This window comes from Apodemus sylvaticus, chromosome 19 (genome assembly GCF_947179515.1).
Source record: "Apodemus sylvaticus chromosome 19, mApoSyl1.1, whole genome shotgun sequence".
Lineage (NCBI taxonomy): Eukaryota > Metazoa > Chordata > Mammalia > Rodentia > Muridae > Apodemus > Apodemus sylvaticus.
In genome coordinates this window covers 10,729,645-10,744,639 of record NC_067490.1, presented here as the reverse complement: position 1 = coordinate 10,744,639, position 14,995 = coordinate 10,729,645, and the positions used below count along the sequence as shown (strand labels likewise).

General features: G+C 41.6%; 1 protein-coding gene across 1 annotated transcript in view; it reads right to left on the bottom strand.

Annotated features, from left to right (window-relative positions):
• Positions 1–14,995, bottom strand: part of Pcbp3 (poly(rC) binding protein 3) — a 198,428-nt gene that overhangs the window by 123,627 nt on the left and 59,806 nt on the right. The window contains exon 2 of the mRNA XM_052163404.1: positions 8,886–8,986. The gene's annotated coding sequence lies outside the window, so the exon portion shown is untranslated. The remainder of the gene's footprint in view (positions 1–8,885; positions 8,987–14,995) is intronic.

Below are 14,995 nucleotides of genomic sequence, written 5' to 3'. Positions count from 1 at the left end.
ATTACTAATGGAGATAGTTGAGATTGCCAGCACAAAGCAGGTGCTTCATTAATATTAATAGCTATTATTCTTACATAGGTTTTCTAAAAGGGTGCTTAAAAACAAATCTCCTGCTAAAAACTATGAAAACAACCTTTATAAACTTCAGGAGGGAAAACATATCTAAATAAAGCAACTAAGAAATACAGAGAGCAGGAGAAATAGTCTTAAATAGAAATAGGAGAAATAACCCTAACCCTAGATAGATAGATAGATATATAGATAGATAGATGTGTTACATTTTGATTAGTCCATGTAATATATATCTTAGTCTGTATTGTGTGTGTGTGTGTGTGTATGTGTGTGTGTGTGTGTGTTGCAATTAAAGAGAAAACGGCCCAAGGGTCATGAATTCGAGAGAACAAGAGAGGAAGGTAACATGGGAAGAATTGAGGGGTGGAAAAGCAAAGGGGAAATAATGTAATCATAGTTTTACATATTTTACAAATAAATAAACTAAAATTTTGAATCATCTCAAGGCAGTGTGACGAGTCAGGGCCACAATTCAGAACCCAGAATGAATGTCTGATGCTGTGGGCCAGAGACATCTCCACTCCTACTGCTCACAGGCTATACTTCTACAAGTGCATGTGATACTGTAAGACCCATGCTGGGCCATTCAGTCGGATCAGCAGACTTTGGAGATGGGACCGGAAGAGGAGGACACTGCCTCTGTTACATCATGGCTTCATAGATAGAAGCAAAGGACATGACTCACACTGCCGCTATTTCTGAACCAGTCACAGGTTCTTCTTGGACCTTGATGCTTCACAAGGAATCAGAAAGAGAGATGCTAGCATGACATGCAAGTGAGTGATCTAAGTACACGGTGCAGTGGGTAAGAGCACTGCCTGTCCTTGTAGAACATGTAGAGCACCTCAGTTCAGTTCCCAGCACCCACATGCCGGCTAGAAACCATCTGTAACTCCAGGTCTGGAGATCTGATACCCTCTTCTGGTCTCTGTAAGTTCATGGTGCACAAACTCATTCACATATGCATACAAACAAATAAATAAAAAATTAATATAAGACATCCAGTACTAAGACACAATCTCTAAAACAGGACTATGTGAAGCATTAATTAGAACCGTGTAAATATCTTTCAGTTTGGTCTTGCCATAGTATAAGAAAAAGTAATGAAAACTGGAAATTGTATATAAAAAGAGAGGTTGTAGTAACCTATTATCTTAGATATCAAATTTTATCAAAGTAATTTATTAAAGGAGTGTAGAGCCAAGATGCTAAGAACAAGTGATACCTGTGGGCTCAGTCCTCAATGTCAGCCCTCTAAGGCACGGACAACATGTCAGAGGTTGGGGTGGAAAGTGTGTAAGATCCTGAAGACAAGATAAAGGGCTGGGATGGGGATAATTGGGGGACAGAGATTTAGAAGTAAGAGTAGTCAGCGTGCATCATGTACATTATGAAATTCTCAAGGAATAAATTCAATAGTTAAAAAGTACACCTCAGTTTCCCTTCAGAAAAGAGCAGGCCTTCCAAGACAGCATGGATCTGGGGGAGAAGGGGAGATGAAGGGGGGAAGCAGGAGAAGAGAAAGAGAGGAAGCTGCAGATGGGATGTAAGATATGAAAGAAGAATAAATTAAAGAAAAAGAAAGTGAATAAAACATGCGAGTTCAGCCCAGTGAATTAATATAAAATCAGCATCCAGAGAATCACCCACAGCTCGAAGTTCAGACTCCAACCAACACGCACATCTCCAAGGTACTCACGCCCGGGTGTCACTCTCTTTCATCCATGTAGCCAGACACTGATTTGTACAGTAGCACAGTGACTAGTTTTTATTAACGATTTAGTACTGAATTATATATATCCCAACTAAACAAATTAAACAGTATGTATATTCTTTTAAAAAACACACCTCAGAATGTATTTGATCAATAAAAAACATATTGAGAAATCATGCAAAAGTGATTAGTATATGAAGACAATAAAGTGACCATAATAGAAACATTGCATTTTGTTAAAAATGATGATGTATGAAATGCTAAGGAGACACAAGCATATTTCAGAAAGTCCTGAATAGAGTGTCTAGGGGTGAAATGAAAATCCATGAGAGATGGGATTAGCATCACACCAGATACCATGGAAGACGGGATACGCAGAAATGGAACAATCTGCATAGGTCTAGACTTTGTAAAATGAAACACACAAAGATTCTTTATAAAAATCTCTCTCCAAAACTAGAGACATGTTTCAACTAGAGATGCAAAGGGCAGTAAAAGACCAAAAAAAAAAAAAAAAAAAAAAAAAAAAAGCCCAAAGCATTTTAAAGATTTGGCTAAAAATTATAAGTAAATACATAGATCCATAAAGAAAATTAAACCAGTGTACATCATAATCAATTACCTAAAAGGAAAGTCCTAAAAGCTTCCAGAGGGCTGGTGAGCTGACTTTGCAAGTGGGGGTGCTTGTCACCAAGCCTAATGACCTGGGTCCATCCCCGGGACCCACACAGTGAGAGGAATTGACTCCCGCAAGCAGTCCTCTGGCCTCCACACCAACACCATCACACATGTGCATTGATACACATGTGCACATATATGTGCATGTATACACATACTCACAAATAAATGTGAACAAATTTATTTTTTCAAGTGCCACAAAAGTAAAAGGCATTAAAATCTACTTAACTGATATTGCCTAAAAACAAACAAAAAGAATAATTATAATTACAGCAGCTTTTATGCCGTTTGTATATATCCCATGATACTATTGTATACTTTAATTATACCTAAACAATAAATTTTATTTCAAAAATTAGAGAAACATTATGTACAAACAGATGAACACAGACATGGTAGATGGAGGATGTTTTAGAAAGAAAAATGCAACCCAGAAGCAAATGGAATGCTATCCCTGACTAGTGAAGGGAAAAACCATCAATGGCCACGATGAAAATGGCTTTCAAATATGAAAGTAAAACCATGAGTTTTTCCAACAAACACAAGTTAAACTAATTCCCAATCCAACATGCCTGAACTACAAATAACATTTAAAGAAGTCCAAAACACAAAAGGAAACTACCAAGAAGAACTCCAGACTGAGAGGAAGAGAAGATATCGGAAACAGAAAAGACATTACTATAAAAGATGTCTCTTTGTCTTCAAAGATAATCGAATGTTTAAAGCAAAAATAATACTAATGTCTTATAATAATATAGAAGCAGAGGTGTATGATAATTACAACCTAGAGAGCAAGTGCATTGAGCTGGAAATAGATTACTGTAAGGGCTTATACCATGTGTGGACTAATAGTGCATTAAAATGAATTGTAGTAAACTGAAGATGAATACCGTGAATGTCGTGAATAATCAATCCCTGAGTTGTCTCTCAAAAAAAAACTAGACATAGCTAATAAGATAGTAAAGGTGATCAAATTGGCCATAAACTAAAATGAATCCAAAATTGGCAGAGGGATCTAATAAAACTTGAGAGTAGAAAACCCACAGCAAAAATGACCAGCTTATGCACAGCCATATTAAATACAAACGGTCTGACTATCCCGGCTAAATTACACAGGTTTAAAAACTCACCTAAAAGTAACCAAGGGGATAGGAAGCTCTGTGACAGAGCCCTTGCCTAGCATGCACGATGCCCAGCAGAGGCTTGCTGGAAGCACACACAAAGACGACAGGTAGCAAGTGGGACCAACACAGGTCAGGGCCTGTCCCTGGAGGACAGCATACTGAAGAACAATGAGGGGGTGTGGGGAGGAGTTTACAGAAAGTCCCAGAAAGTGTATGACTCCAAATTTGATAATGTTCTCTCTCTTGTTTAAAAAAAAAATCACAGAATGAAGTAGACTTTTCAAATGAAAGGAGAAGCCATTGTATGTATCTAGCACTAGATAATTCAGTTAAATGGAAGAAGAAAAAATATAATGAGAACACAAGGATCTGATCAGATGTTCTCTGTCCAGAATTCAGGTGCTGCACCTGCAGACAGATACCCAGGTGACAGCTGTGCTAAAGGCATCCAGGTGGCACAAGCCGAGCCAGGCATGGGCTTACATATGAACTACACATACACACACACTTACAGTGCATTTACATATACACCCAAGCACTGAGTGATGTGAAGCCACTCACCCACAACAGAAACATTTTTCATTAGGGTAATATTTCTAAAACAGGAAGTAATAAAGCAAAAGAAAAAGCAAAGTGCTTTTAGAGCACTTAGGCTGGCCCACAGTCACGGGATGTCCTTGAGTTCTTATCTATAACCAGCCTATTTTGGAGCATACAGTTTTGTAGCATGCTACAGTAGTCCAACCAGTCCAAGCACCAAGAGTAGACACTGCTCTGGATCTAGCTGTGTCCTCTGCGTCCCGCCTGCTAACAAAGGGGATTTGTTCAAGACCCTCTGAAGCTCCAACCCAACACCAGATGCTCCTGCTCTGGTCTCTGGGCCCACACTCTGCCACCCCACACCACCGTAAACTGAATAGACCTTTGTTATTGGCACATTTTCAGTGGCACAGCTAACGCCTTCCATGGGCTTTGTGTTTGTGTCGTGGCAGGGTAGGACTGAGGCTCCCTCCGATGCAGTGTGGTCCTCTGGAGCCTTTCCCATTAGGAAGGGATGAGCAAGAGGCACAGGGCAGAGGGAGACCAGCAGCAATACTTCGGAACTGCCCTGGGGGAGGTTTTAGCCCAGCACTCCAAAGGCCACCATGACGATTTGGGACTAGCCGAACTGGTCTATGGACGGATACATCAGGAAATGTTGTGCTTGGGCACTCACGGGTACCATTTTTGCTAAATATATCTGCAGCCACTGAGATCTTCATGGTTGGCAATAAAGAACTCCCCAAACCAAGCAGACACAGGGAAAGCGACCTTGACTCCTGCAGATCTAGGGGCAGAGTGTCTCATTACCATGCCTCCGAAAGCAGAACAGAGTTCTGCAGTGCTGACAAGATTCAGGAGGAGGACAAGCCGGGGCTTAAAAGGGTTCCTACTGGGGGAGGACAGGCGATGGTGTTCCGGCTCAATTCCCACCACAGATTCACTGGTACAATTACCATTTCTAAATAATTAGCACTCTAGGTCTCAGAGGAACAGAGGAACGGGAAGGAAATAGTTGGGGATGAGCTTGTTTACTCCTCCAACTCAAAAAATAGCATCGTGAGGACAATGTGTGGCCATGACGCATCTGTGGGGTGGGAGGATACAGCCCTCAAAGGCTGCGGCCCGTCCCTCCATGCAGATAGCCAGGCCTGAGAACACCCACCATGGAGAAGGAAGTTCAGTGCCTTGCCCACATCTAGGGAGGAGGGATTTTTGTTGTTTTGTTTTCCTATTAGATCCAATAGATTATACATTAGGTAAGTGTAGGCATAGGTGTCGTCTTAGTTAGGGTTTTACTGCTGTGAGCAGACACCATGACCAAGGCAACTCTTATACGGAGAACATTTAATTGGGGCTGGTTTACAGGTTCAGAGGTTCAGTCCATTATCATCAAGGCGGGAGCATGGCAGCATCCAGACAGGCATGGTGCAGGAGGAGCTGAGTGTTCTACATCTTCATCTGAAGGCTGCTAGTGGAAGACTGACTCCCAGGCAGCTAGGGCAAGGGTATTAAAGCCCACACCACAGTACACACCCACTCTAACAAGGCCACACCCACTCCAACAAGGCCACACCCACTCCAAGGCCACACCTCCTAATAGCCAAGCATATACAAACCATCACAGGTGTATATACTCATATTTCAATTTTTTTTAATTAGATGGGTGGATTTTATTTATGATAAGCCTCCAATGATTTGCAAAGGGGTTTTTGATTTGGTGTCAGAATGTGGACTTATGTTAAAATGTTAAACTTCCTTGCTAAGTACTTTCCCAGCTTTCTGAGTGGGTCACTTTCACTGCCAGCCTGGGTCTATCTGCCCACTCACCAGCACTGCCTAAAAATACATCTTCTGGGTTTTCCAGACGACCTACCACATGGCAATCAGGGACAGAGAAATCAGCTGTACCCCAGTCTGCCACAGCTGGCTCCCCGTACAAGCAGACCCTGCACAGACAGCAGGCCAAGCACTCACACCCTGCTTTCCATAAGCACAGGCCATTGTAGGATGTGTGCCTGTCCTGTGTGTAGAGGCCTTGGGAATTACAGGAAAGCACAAGAAATACCCCCAATTCCCACACAGAAGTGCTGAGAGCGGCATGTTTTCTCCTAAGACATTTTCCATGATTATACCTATCTTGAAACAAAACAGCATTTCTATAAGGACTAAAAGACAACAGCATTTCTATAAGGACTAAAAAACCAAGTTAATAGTTACATAATTATTCTCTAGCAATAAAAATATATGTTCTTTCTCCCATAGATGTAAAAGTGGCATGTGCCCAGTGACGTAAACTTAGAAAATTCAGAAAGGTGAGAAACTGAGTAGTATTGATCTACCCTCCCACAGAGACATCACAAAGCCCCAGCTGTAATCCCTTGGTCTTTAAAGTCACACCTTTCTACACGTGCACCAGACATACAGAAACCTGGGTAACTTTATGTTGCACTCACTATTTTTTACACATGCAATCCAAGGTGCCAGTGTTTTGGGTGTATATCTTCACGTCATGAGTCAGTTCTATGAACATTAATTGCTATCTAATATCCCACTGTGCTATAGAAATACAGTAACTCATCTACTTAATCCTCTTATTTGGGGCTATGTGATTGCTTCCAACCATTAATTATTTCAGTTAATACTATAATGAGTATTTTCTATACATAAATTTAATATTTCTCTAACTATATCCTAAAGGTAAATTCAGAAGTGTGTAGGTGGGGGGGGGGGTAAATTTCAAAGTCCATAAATGTTTTTTAAAGTTTCTAACATGCATGAACAATGAGCCCTCTGGAAACCTAGGAAATTCTACAGCCATCCCAGGACATAAGATGACACTCTCAGGCTCTGTGCTTCATGGCCAAAGCACAAGTATTACAAATTTCAAGTCGATGGTGAGTAAGATGGTGGGCGACTCACACCTGTGCACTGGCTCTGGCTCTGAGTGGTAGGGTCAGCCTCACTCTGAGCTGGCTGGTAACCGTGCTCCTATTGTGAAATACGGGCTCAACATCTGACAAGACTTTGCGTGGCCGGATGGAAGTGATGAGGCGTGTGAGGAGTTAAGGAAAGTTACACCAAAGATCCAACAATGTAGCTGAGTATACTGTAAACAAGAAACTCAGGGATTTTCAAACTAGAATTATTTTTTAAATGAATCTAATCATGGTAACATTGGAGTGGGGATGAACACCACTGTGGCCTTAGTATATAATGGTCTGTGCCCAATTCTCACCAAAGGTAGCCTCCAGAAATACTCACGGACGTGCCTGAGCCCAAGAGTTGAGACTCTAATACTATGGCTACTCTCCACCAGGTTGAAGGGGAGGGTTACCAGTTAACAAGATGGCATGGAATGTCTGAAGCTGCCACAAAGCTTCCACGTACACGGAGCTCTGGCGGAGTTTCAGTTATCCCAGCCTGCAAGTGTATAAGAATCTTCTGTTTCAACTCTGAAACACAGATCAGACCAAACTCGAGGTCTAAATCGTCTCAGAATATGCAACTACATAGTCTAGTTCACCAGCTAGCTGGTCTAACAAGTATATCCCGCTCTCTAAAGATCTGAGATACAACTTCTGGGCCACTGAAGTTATCTTTGTATCAAAAATACAAAAGGCAGCAGGTGAGGCTACTATGGTCCTACAAGGGTAGTAGCACACTAATGTATGCCAGCATCTCCAAAGATCTAAATTCAGATCAATTTCCTGATCACTGCAATTTTGCATGCTGTTCCTGCCAATGTATTAAGAGAATAATTCACTAACAGAGACATATATTTTAGGCTAGTATTTATATTAAACTTATTGTGTCTTAAAGTACAAATAGTGAGTGTTCCAGGACTCTCAGATATTAAAAACCTTTACCACTCCTCCCCACTCTCTTGGCAACTGTGGGTGCTGCATCTCATCATTACAGGTTACTGTTTCCTTTTACTGAATGAACTTTGACACGTGCTAGGTTTTACCTTACAGATTTGGTCCTCTTTTTACTCCCAGATGTGGTGTAATGGTTAGAAACAAAACATTTGTCCATATTCTCTACTTCAATAATGCAGGTCTTCTTGGGGTTTCTCAATTCCCTATGCTATACAACTCCAGCTGCTCCCCGCAGCGATGGACGGGTACCCAGGAGCTTTCCCCTGCAGAGAGCCCTTTCCTCAGCCTCAACTAGAAGCCTGGACCCAAGGGACAAACTGACCTTGCTCAGAACACTGTGAATGCTCAATGAGAAATGCTGCAGACACCACTGGTCTCCACACTCTGTATACGGATACCCGGCACACCCTCTGATAGCCTAGCCTCACTTAGAGGGACTTGGCTCCAGTCTGTCTAGAAGCTCTGAAAGTGGTGGGCTCGCCACTACATCTACACAGGCTTAACTTCCTCAGCTTCTGAGAACGTGTGACATTATAATCAGCAGTCCTATACTATATTCTTTTCCAAAAGTTACTGGCAAACTTCCTTGTGATATTTATAAGCCAATATAATTCATTTACATAAAACACCTTATAGTAATATACATATTCTTTTTATTAATTCTTAACTCTAGGCAAGTTGCTAATGCCAGTGGGAATGGAAGAGAATAATTGCTTTCAGCACCCTCTCTTCTATATAAACAAAGTAAAATTCTTCCCAATTACCTGTTTAAGAACTTTGGAAACAAAAGGTTGGAGGAATCTAAGAGTCCTTTATTCAAGAACAACCATATTGTAGTAAAGAACAGCACACAGTAAGAAGGCCCTTTTAACTTACCCTATTCTCATCCCCTTCCCAGGTTCACCGAGAGCTCAGGGTCGGGAGCCAGCAGCCAGCTACCCGGAAGGCAGGGCAGGAGTTCACCACAGCAAAACCACCTACATTTGACAAGGAGAAATGGCAGCTCAGTAAGTGAAGCATCTACCTCCAAAAACTAGAAAGGGACAGAAACTTCAACTCCATTCAATCATAAGCAACAGTAAATTTTAGGATAAAAAAATATATGAAGAGACAGAAAAACATGATCGAAAGCTGGCACCTTGCAAAGGCCACTGGCAAACCTGTCCCAAACAAAAACAAAAACAAAAACAAAACAAAAAAGAAAAGACTAAAAATCAGTAAAATCAAGAAACAAAGGGCAAGGACACACAGAAAATAATTTTTAGCAACAAAATAGATGAAATTAACAAATTCCTATAAACAAACTAAAAACAAAAACAAAACAAAACAAAATAAAAACTAACCATAGAAAATATAAACAAACTTGAAACAAAGAGATTGAATTAAGAAATGAAAAAAAAAAATTCTGGAGCTGGAGAGATGGCTCAGTGGTTAAGAGCACTGACTGCTCTTCCAGAGGTCCTGAGTTTAATTCCTAGGAACCACATGGTGGCTCACAACCATCCATAAGGGGATCCAATGCCCTCTCCTGGTGTGTCTTAAGACAGCCACAGTGCACTCATAAAAACAAACAAACAAACAACAACAACAACAAGAACAAAAAAACTTCCCCCAAGTAGCTTTTTGGTAAATTCTCCAAAGTGTTTTAGTTTTAAAGATTTATTTATTTATTTATTTATTTATTTATTTATTTATTTATTATATGTAAGTACACTGTAGCTGTCTTCAGACACTCCAGAAGAAGGCATCAGATCTCATTATGGATGGTTGTGAGCCATCATGTGGTTGTTGGGATTTGAACTCAGGACCTTCAGAACAGTCAGTGCTCTTAACTGCTGAGCCATCTCTCCAGCCTGTTGTTTTTGTTTTTTAAATGAACACCACCAGTTCTTCCCCAGTTCTTCCAAAGAACAAAAGGATATGTCATCCTCTTCCATTCTATGACATTTTATGAGGTCAGCAATAGTCAGACACCAAAAACATATTTAAAAACTAACTCGAAGAAGCCTAAGACAAACATAAAGGCTGAGACAAAGCACAACAAAGTACTAACAAATTAAATCCAGAAGTGCATGTGAAGGATTATTCAGCATGACAAAGTGACATTTATCCAAAATTCAAGGCTTAACATCCAAATTGTAATCAGCATCACAGGAGTGATAGTGCACACTCCCATACATAACCCCATAACTCAAATAATGCTAGTATTTGGGAGGCAGAGGTAGATGCAAGATTTCAACTTCAAGGGCAGCCTGGGGTACACATGTCTATACCCAAGGGATAGCTAGCTCAGTGACAGAGCAAATCGGAATGTCACTCATACTTACACTGTCAGAATGATGATGTGTATTCCCATTCATAATTTCTTTTCTTAGCCTCCGGGTTTTTTTTTTTTTCCTATCTTGTTAGCTTTTTTACTTGGTAACATGAACTTTATTTTAACTCTTATCTTTTTAAAATACATAATTTTAAAGATACCAATTTCGTTCTGAGTACTATGTTTTCTGTAAGTCTTATTGACCCTGTTAATCATTTGGTACTAGATAATTCTATTCTGATTTATGTAATTTGAAAGATTTTTTTTTAAAATACCAAACACATAAGCTTTCCTTCTCTGCAATTTTATTATTAACTCTCACTTGACCCTTTTGGTCAAAGAAAATGGTCTGAATTTGAGATTTACCTTATAAACAAATATAAGAACAGATTTTCTTTAATGTTTCACATATTTCAAGGTGTTATATATTCTCTATAGACTACAGGTTTTGTATATGACCATATGACTAAACCTTCAATATTATTTTATGTGTGTTTATATGATCAACCAATTCTTTTAGAAAGAATACAACAGCTCACATGATTGCATATGCATGACTACATATCATTTTTTCCTTCTGAGTCAGCCAATTCCTCTCTATGCAGTTCAGTGATTGCATATGTATGTAAGCATTCTATATAGGCTGAGACTTAGTTATTAAATACAGTGATATAGCACCAAACAATGTTTCAGTCAGTGACAGACCACAGCAGTCTCTTCAGAGAATAATGGAGCAGAGCCAGGAGAGAATTGCTTGAGCCTAGGATTTCAAGGTCAGCCTGAGAAATACAGTAAAACATAAATTATGAAGGAACTGAAAACGTCCTGCTTCCCAGTGGTCCAGCAGCCACTGTGATGCCGCGGTACACTGCCTTACCCGTGCACTGTGATGCTGGTGTAAGCAAATCCACTATACTGCCATTCCCATAAAACTACAGCACAAATAATTGTGTGCAGTATATAATACTGCATAATGACAAGAGACTATGCCTATTGTATTATAGTTTTATCATGTTCTTAATGTATATTGTTTCTTCTTGGAAAAAGTTAGTTTACCTTTCATACTAGGCTTTCAGAGGGTATTCAAGAAGAAGGAATTGTTACTATAGGAGGGGACATCTCCATGCATGCCATTTGCCTTGAAGAACTTGCAAGGGAACAAGACACAGAACAATGGTCCTCAACCTGTGGGTCACAACCGCTCTAGGGTTGTATACCAGCAGTTAGCCTAAATATCAGATACTTACACTGCAATTCATAACAGTAGCAAAATTACAGTTATGAAGTAGCAATGAAATAATTTTATGGCTGGGATCACCACAACATGAGGGACAGTAAATATTACAGGGTCACAGCGTTAGGAAGGTTGAGGATGACTGGTCTAGAAGTAAAAGGCAATGACACCAATGGCCATGACTGTTGAAGGCCTAGGTTAATGTGAATGTCTGGGTACTTTGTTTTAACCACTTTCTTTTTTTCCCAAAGAGCCAAGCGCTCTCTGAGTGGGAGATGAGAGTCCAATTACTGCTAAAGAAAGAAAAACTGTGGGAAAGTACATCAGGGAGTGTGTACACAGACCACCACCCTCACAGGGTCAGAAACACTCAGCATCCCCCTAGTCACCAAAGCAAAAGCAAGCCACTTCTGACCAAGTGGCTCTGTTCATGGGACACTCTTGCCATCAGGCAGCTGATGAGGGAAATACTGAAATATGACACTAAGCAAGGAAGTATCTAGTTGGTTCTAGTTATAGCTTAGATGTAAAATGTTCCCTGTAGTGAGAATTTTGGTTTCTTTAAAAAAAAAAAACCAGTTATGTTATGTGAATATGTTTATGTTTTAATCCCAGATGTAGGATAAGAGGCTGCTTCACAGCAAGTGATTATGATTTGCCTCATGCACTAGTGGGGGCGTGACTTTTGCCAGCTACAGATAATTTAATTCTGGGGACACTGGAGAGGGTATAAATGGGAGAGTTCCAAGAGAGCCTGTGAGCCTCCCCCTGCTGCTGAATTTGCTGGGTTGCTCTTGATGGATTGGTAGATATTCTGATGATAAAGATTAGATTTGCCCTAGGAACCCAACACCCCTAATCAGCAGGAAGTAGCCTAAGGGGGTCTACGTTCCCCTTTCCCTCTAATCTTTCTCTCCTATCTAGTGTTGGTGGAATAAAGGTTGGAAGGGAGGTAAAGATATAAGAACCCAATAAAGTACAAAACAAACAAACAAACAAAAAAACTCTAACAGTTTCCTATAAACGTACATGTTTTAACATGTGGTCCCCAGCTGAAAGCATCTGAAGGAAAAGTAGAATTTTTACAAGCTTTGATAAGTGGAACTCTAAGAGGGGGTGGGCCTTAATAATCACATCTTAGCCCCACTTCCTGCCCTATTTCTTAATCTGCTTAGATATGAGGAGCACGCTCCTGCCCCATGAAGCAGCCTGTGCCATGTCCTCCCTATATGATGGACTATGCTCCACTTTACTGTTGTTGTAATAAGACACTGAACAAAAGCAACTTGCGGAAGGAAAGGATTTATTTGGCTTACACTTCCAGGTCACAGTCCATCGTGGAGGTAAGTTCCAGTGGGAGTTCAAGCAGGGACTGAAGCAGAAATCATAGAGAAGTGCTGCTAACTGGCTTGCTCCTGGTCAGCTGCCCTCTTAAACAGCCCATGCCTGCCTGCCTGCCTGCCTGCCTGCCTACCTGCCAGGGGATGACACTACCCACTATTTGGCTGGGTCCTTCTACATCATACCCACAGGTATGGCCATAGTCCAATCTGATGAAAAAAATTCTTGAACTGAGGGCCCCTCTTCCCAGGTGTGTGAAACTGATAACCAAGACTAGCCACCACAAACTGCATGCCTTCAGACAAACTACTATCCAAAATAACTTTTCCTGCCAGTAAGTTACTTTACCATGGTGGTTTTAGTTTTTGTTTTTTATCACACCAACTATAATGGTTGGTGGTGTTGGTCAACTCAACAGGCACTACAGTCACCTACAGACAAACCTCCAGTCATATCTATGAGAGATTATCTTGGGTAGGTTAGCCTCTGACCATGACTATTTGAGATTGTCTTGAAATCACTAACTGAAGTGGGAAGACTCACCCTAAAAATGGGCAGCACTATTCTTAGGACTTCAGTCCTGGACATCACAAAAGAGAAGGCTGGCTGAGAACAGATAGTGTGATGGTTTGTATATGCTTGTCCCAGGGAGTGGTACTATTAGAAGGTGTGGCCTTGTTGGAAGAAGTGTGTCACTGTGGGGATAGGCTTAGAGATCTTCCTCCTAGATGCCTGAGGATGCCCAGTCTGTTCCTGGGTTCCTTTGGATAAAGATATAGAACCCTCAGTTCCTACTGCATCACACCTGCCTGGATGCTGCCATGCTTCTGCCTTGATGACAATGGACTGAAACTCTGAACCTGTAGGCCAGTCCCACTTAAATGTCATTTATAAGACTTGCCTTGATCATGGTGTCTGTTCACAACAGTGTAACCCTAACTAAGACAGAGAGTATGTCTCATCCTCTGCTTCCTGACTGCAGGTGCAATGCTTCAAGCTCCTGTCACCATGACCATCAAACTTCCCACCACAGTAGACTGTGGTCTTCAACCATGAGCTAAAACAAACTCTAAGTTGCTTTTGCCAAGAACTTTCTCATGAATGTTTTGTCCATGTGTATGTCTGTGTACCACATGTGTCCCTTATGCACATGGAGGACAGAAGAGGGTAACAGACCTGCTAGGACCAGAGTGACAGGCAGTTGGGAGCTGCCATATGGGTGGCTGGGACTCCAGCCTTCATTCTCTGGAAGGGCGGCCAGAGCTCTTACCACTGAGCTATCTCTCCAGCCCTATTGTTGGAGTACTTTATCATGACAACAGGAAAAGTAACTACGACAGCATTACAAAACAGAGCTAACAAAGCTCCCCGTCAGAAAATGTCCTGAGAGGAGCTGTTGGAGCAGATTTATGATTAGGATCCCTCCCCAGCACAGGGATCTGCTTGTGACAAAAGGGATCAAGCACTGCTGACAGTCACATACCACCGTGCTTGACATCTCTGCTACCATGCTTCTTAGTGCTGCTGTGGAAATAGGGCCCCAGGGGCCTGTTTGCCACAGCAGAGAGGAGGTGGGGGACACTGGAGTCCTACCCACTGCATACCCCTAGCTCAAGCCATGCAGGCGGGACTCTCCTGAAAGGCAGCAGAGCAAGCAGGGAGTCAGGGGTGTGGGCACATTTTCAGGGAGTCACACACTTCAAGGAGAGAAGCTAGGTTCATAGGCATCTTTGATAACTGGTTGGATGAAAACCTCCACCCTCATAAGGTGCAAAAGCAAACATGGCCTCCTCTCAGGTAAAGCGGAACTATGTAAAAGACAAGGCACCGTCGACAAGTGGACAGAACTAGGCATATAGTCTTCTGAAGGGCAAACTTGGCAGGGGGAAACCACAAGCAAGGTCAGAGGCTCGGCCCAGCTTGGATGGAGCACCAAACACACTATGGTCAGCAAGCTGTAGAGGCAGGCTGCAAGCCAATGCCAGAGACATGGAAAGAAAGGCCAAGGTACTGGCTAACTGGGCTTTGCTGTCAAAGATCAAAGGAGGCCAAGTTCAGTGTCAGAGCAGTAGCAGCATGCTGCAAGCTGGGGCT